This window comes from Sinocyclocheilus rhinocerous, unplaced genomic scaffold (assembly GCF_001515625.1).
Source record: "Sinocyclocheilus rhinocerous isolate Xijiao unplaced genomic scaffold, SAMN03320098_v1.1 scaffold3375, whole genome shotgun sequence".
NCBI lineage: Eukaryota > Metazoa > Chordata > Actinopteri > Cypriniformes > Cyprinidae > Sinocyclocheilus > Sinocyclocheilus rhinocerous.
The window spans coordinates 158779-164778 of NW_015650030.1; positions in this window are offsets into that span (position 1 = coordinate 158779).

Genomic DNA, 6000 nt, shown 5'->3' on the forward strand with positions numbered 1-6000 from the left:
GTGCTGTACTCTCTCAGATACCTGCTGGTGAAGACAAGGCGAGACCAATAGCGTTTGCTAGCAAGGCTTTGAACCGCAGCCAAACAAAATATCCTGCACACAGATTAGAATTCTTGGCTCTTAAGTGGGCAGTGTGTGACAAGTTCAGTCACTGGCTTAAAGGCCATGAGTTCACCGTGTGGACGGATAATAATCCGCTTACATACATCATGACCAAGCCGAAATTGGATGCATGTGAGCAGCGCTGGGTCTCGAAACTTGCTCCATATTCTTTTGAGATCAAATATGTTCCTGGGAAACTCAAGAAACTCAACGACGCGCTCCGTAGGGATCCGTTTGTCAGGCCAGTGAGTCAGCGGCTTCTGTCAGAACCCTCAGAACCCTTGTTGAGGCAAGTGCACAGTGTTGGGGATGGAAGTGTGCAAGAAGTGTTCCGCAAAACTGCCAACCGCAAACTTTAAGATCAGGTCCACTTGACGTCGGTCTGAATACATCATTGTCTGCCGATGACGTCCTGTGATGAATGGGAAACAGGACCTGAATGTAGAGCAACATCATTCACTTAACATCTTAACTCTTTAATCAGCTGTGACAAAGAAGTGTTTCATTCCCTTTCCCTGACCGACTTACGAGAACATTAGCACAAAGACCCTGTCATTGCCAGAGTGTGTTATTATGTTGACAGAAAGCGTAGACCATCAAGACGTGAACGTGCCAATAATGTAACTTCAAGCAGGCTGCCAACCGCCAATCAAATCAAAGCGCGCCATAACAGATTTCAAATGCGCAACAGACAAAGAAGATGTGACTTGTATGTGTTGCGGATTCTGAAGCAGTGGGATAAACTTTCAGTGCTCAATGGAATCCTGTACAGAGGTATTAAAGATCCGCTCACCAAGCACAAGAGATTTCAGTTCATTTTGCCTGAATCCTTAAAATGTCAAGCACTTTCTGGCATTCACGACCTGGCTGGTCATCAAGGATTGAGGCGCATGAAGAAACCTTCTGAATTCTTGCTGTCAACATGTATTCTTTAGGTAATTCGTTAAATTTATTTAAATTATACATGATTAAAAAAATTATAATTATGATGAATATATAAATAATAAATACTATAAATAACAATTATAATGAAAAAAATATTTATTTTATGTTAATGACATAACAGGATGACCACAAGAATTAAAAGGATTCTGTGACATTCAGTGGAGAATCATTATCAGTCTCTGGCTGAATGTGCTCCTCTAGCAAGCCAAAAACCGTTAATGAAACCATTAATTACTAAAAAACATTACTACTACTACTACCACCACCACTATTACTAATACTAATAATAATGTCCAGCTGGTTCATCTCACCAGAGGCGGACAGTAGTGAAGTATTTTTACTCTGCTGTAAAAGTACTTTTCAGGTGTCTGTACTTTATCGGAGTGTTTTTCTTTAGAAAACTTTACTTCACAACATTCCAAAGCATAATATTGTACTTTTTACTGCACTACGTTTCATATTAAATATTTATGGCTCCGCGTTATCGTCCGGGCAGAACTATTGTTCCAGCCACCAAAGACAGATTCACAAATAACCTGCCTGATTTATCTCAACTGCTCTGTGTTCCCATAAATACACATGAACTAGACGAGATGACTAGCAACATGGGCACTATCTTCTCTAATACATTAGAAGCTGTTGCCCCCATCAAATTGAAAAAGGTTAGAGAAAAACGTACTGCGCTATGGTACAACAGCAATACCCATTCTCTCAAGAAAAAAACTCGTAGTCTTGAGCGCAAATGGAGAAAAACTAACTTGGAAATTTTTAGAATTGCGTGGAAAAACAGAATGTCCAGCTATAGACAGGCTCTAAAAGCTGCCAGGGCCGACCATATCCACAAACTCATAGAAAATAACCAAAACAATCCAAGGTTTTTATTTAGCACAGTAGCTAGATTAACAAATAACCAGAAGCCACCCGATCTAAATATTCCCTCACAGTTTAATAGTAATGACTTTATGAATTTCTTCACTGATAAAATAGATAACATCAGAAATACAATAACAAATATAGATTCTACAGCGTATAATACTTCAACTTCATTCATCGCACCAAAAGATAAACTGCAGTGCTTTACAACTATAGGACAGGAAGAGCTAAATAAACTTATCACTGCATCTAAACCAACAACATGCCTGTTAGATCCTGTACCCACTAAATTACTGAAAGAGTTGTTACCTGTAGCAGAAGAACCGCTTCTCAATATTATTAACTCGTCGTTGTCTTTAGGTCACGTCCCAAAACCATTCAAGCTGGCGGTTATTAAGCCTCTTATTAAGAAACCACAACTAGATCCTAGTGAACTGGCAAATTACAGACCCATCTCAAATCTTCCTTTTATGTCTAAAATTTTAGAAAAAGTTGTGTCCGCTCAATTGCGCTCCTTCCTGCAAAAAAATGATCTCTATGAAGAATTTCAGTCAGGTTTCAGGCCCCACCATAGCACAGAAACTGCACTTGTTAAAATTACAAATGACTTGCTTCTTGCGTCAGACCAAGGCTGTATCTCATTGCTAGTTTTACTTGATCTTAGTGCTGCGTTCGACACTATAGATCATGACATACTCATAGATCGATTACAAAACTATACAGGTATTCAAGGGCAGGCTTTAAGATGGTTTAGATCCTACCTGTCCGATCGCTACCACCTTGTTCATTTAAATGGGGAGTCATCTCAATTATCACCAGTAAAATATGGAGTGCCACAAGGATCTGTCCTAGGTCCTCTGCTATTTTCGATATACATGTTGCCCCTTGGTAATATTATTAGAAAATACGGGATTAGCTTCCACTGTTATGCAGATGATACTCAACTATATATCTCAACAAGACCAGATGAAACTTCTAAATTATCTAAGCTAACAGAATGTGTTAAAAATGTAAAAGATTGGATGACCAATAATTTTCTCCTATTAAACTCGGATAAGACAGAGATATTACTTATTGGACCAAAAGACAGTACACAGAATCTCGTGGATTACAATTTGCAACTAGACGGATGTACAGTTACTTCCTCTACAGTCAAAAATCTGGGTGTTATATTAGATAGCAACTTGTCTTTTGAAAATCATATTTCCCATGTTACAAAAACAGCATTCTTCCATCTTAGAAACATTGCCAAACTACGAAATATGTTACCTGTTTCTGATGCAGAAAAGCTAGTTCATGCATTCATGACCTCTAGACTGGACTATTGTAATGCACTGCTAGGTGGTTGTCCTGCATCCTCAATAAACAAGCTACAGGTAGTCCAAAATGCAGCGGCTAGAGTCCTTACCAGGTCAAGAAAATATGATCATATTACCCCAATTTTACAGTCTCTGCACTGGCTACCTATTAAGTTCCGTATCAGTTACAAAATATTACTATCGCCGCATCCCTCCTGCCCACTACCAGAAACTTAGAGAAGTGTTGTCAGAAATGGAGGTGAAAGGCATAATCAGCAAGTCTGTCAGTGAGTATGCATCGCCTTTAGTGATGGTCTGGAAAACAGATGGTAATCTGAGGGTTTGTACCGATTTCCGCTGGCTCAATGCTAAAACCTTCAAAGACGCCCACCCTTTACCACATCAAGCTGACTGTCTTGCAGCCTTAGGAGGTAATGCCTTTTTCAGCACCATGGACTTAACTTCAGGATTTTACAACATCCCACTCCATGTGTCTGACCGACGATACACCGCTTTCACAACACCAATGGGGTTATACGAGTATAATCGTCTCCCTCAGGGCCTTTGCAATAGCCCCGCATCTTTCATGCGCATGATGCTCAGTATTTTCGGTGACCTTAACTTTTCCAGTCTTCTCTGTTACCTTGATGACTTGTTGGTCTTTGCTCCATCTGAACAGGAGGCACTGAGGCGCTTGGAGATAGTGTTTACTCGATTGAGGTCCAGCAACCTGAAGCTAGCTCCTAAAAAGTGTCACTTTCTGAGGAAGTCTGTAAAGTTTCTAGGCCATGTGATAGATGGTACTGGTGTTTCAGTTGATGAAGAGAAAGTGAAAGTCATCTCTGCTTTTCGAAAGGAGGATCTAATGAAGGAAGATGGAACCACGCCTTCACAAAAGAAAATCAGATCGTTTCTCGGTATGGTCCTGTATTATCAAGCCTTTATTCCAAGTTGTTCTCGTGTCGCCAGACCCTTATTCAACCTGACGGCTGGCCTGAAACGTTCAATGAAAGGTGCTGGTGGTCGTAGGAGAGCAGGCACTTTTCAGGAGTTGACATTTCAGGACTGGACCCCGGACTGTGACGTGGCCTTTGAAGAACTGAAAAGGGCCCATGTTGACAGTGTGGTGCTGGCTCATCCAGATTTTGAACGTCCATTCCTCATACACATAGGTGCTGTACTCTCTCAGATACCTGCTGGTGAAGACAAGGCGAGACTGATAGCGTTTGCTAGGAAGGCTTTGAACCGCAGCCAAATGAAATATCCTGCTCACAGATTAGAATTATTGGCTCTTAAGTGGGCAGTGTGTGACAAGTTCAGTCACTGGCTTAAAGGCCATGAGTTCACCGTGTGGACAGATAATAATCCGCTTACATACATCATGACCAAGTCGAAATTGGATGCATGTGAGCAGCGCTGGGTCTCGAAACTTGCTCCATATTCTTTTGAGATCAAATATGTTCCTGGGAAACTCAACATGGTGGTGGACGCGCTCCGTAGGGATCCGTTTGTCAGGCCAGTGAGTCAGCGGCTTCTGTCAGAACCCTATTCTGAACTGTTGAGGCAAGTGCACAGTGTTGGGGATGGAAGTGTGCAAGAAGTGTTCCGCAAAACTGCCAACCGCAAACTTTAAGATCAGGTCCACTTGACGTCGGTCTGAATACATCATTGTCTGCCGATGACGTCCTGTGATGAATGGGAAACAGGACCTGAATGTAGAGCAACATCATTCACTTAACATCTTAACTCTTTAATCAGCTGTGACAAAGAAGTGTTTCATTCCCTTTCCCTGACCGACTTACGAGAACATTAGCACAAAGACCCTGTCATTGCCAGAGTGTGTTATTATGTTGACAGAAAGCGTAGACCATCAAGACGTGAACGTGCCAATAATGTAACTTCAAGCAGGCTGCCAACCGCCAATCAAATCAAAGCGCGCCATAACAGATTTCAAATGCGCAACAGACAAAGAAGATGTGACTTGTATGTGTTGCGGATTCTGAAGCAGTGGGATAAACTTTCAGTGCTCAATGGAATCCTGTACAGAGGTATTAAAGATCCGCTCACCAAGCACAAGAGATTTCAGTTCATTTTGCCTGAATCCTTAAAATGTCAAGCACTTTCTGGCATTCACGACCTGGCTGGTCATCAAGGATTGAGGCGCATGAAGAAACCTTCTGAATTCTTGCTATCAACATGTATTCTTTAGGTAATTCGTTAAATTTATTTAAATTATACATGATTAAAAAAATTATAATTATGATGAATATATAAATAATAAATACTATAAATAACAATTATAATGAAAAAAATATTTATTTTATGTTAATGACATAACAGGATGACCACAAGAATTAAAAGGATTCTGTGACATTCAGTGGAGAATCATTATCAGTCTCTGGCTGAATGTGCTCCTCTAGCAAGCCAAAAACCGTTAATGAAACCATTAATTACTAAAAAACATTACTACTACTACTACCACCACCACTATTACTAATACTAATAATAATGTCCAGCTGGTTCATCTCACCAGAGGCGGACAGTAGTGAAGTATTTTTACTCTGCTGTAAAAGTACTTTTCAGGTGTCTGTACTTTATCGGAGTGTTTTTCTTTAGAAAACTTTACTTCACAACATTCCAAAGCATAATATTGTACTTTTTACTGCACTACGTTTCATATTAAATCGAATATGGTTCTCCATGATCGTGGACCCTGTTTCAGGGCTAATAAAATTCTTGCCGTGTCCATACCTGGCCAATGTCCACTTGAACAGCTGCTGGA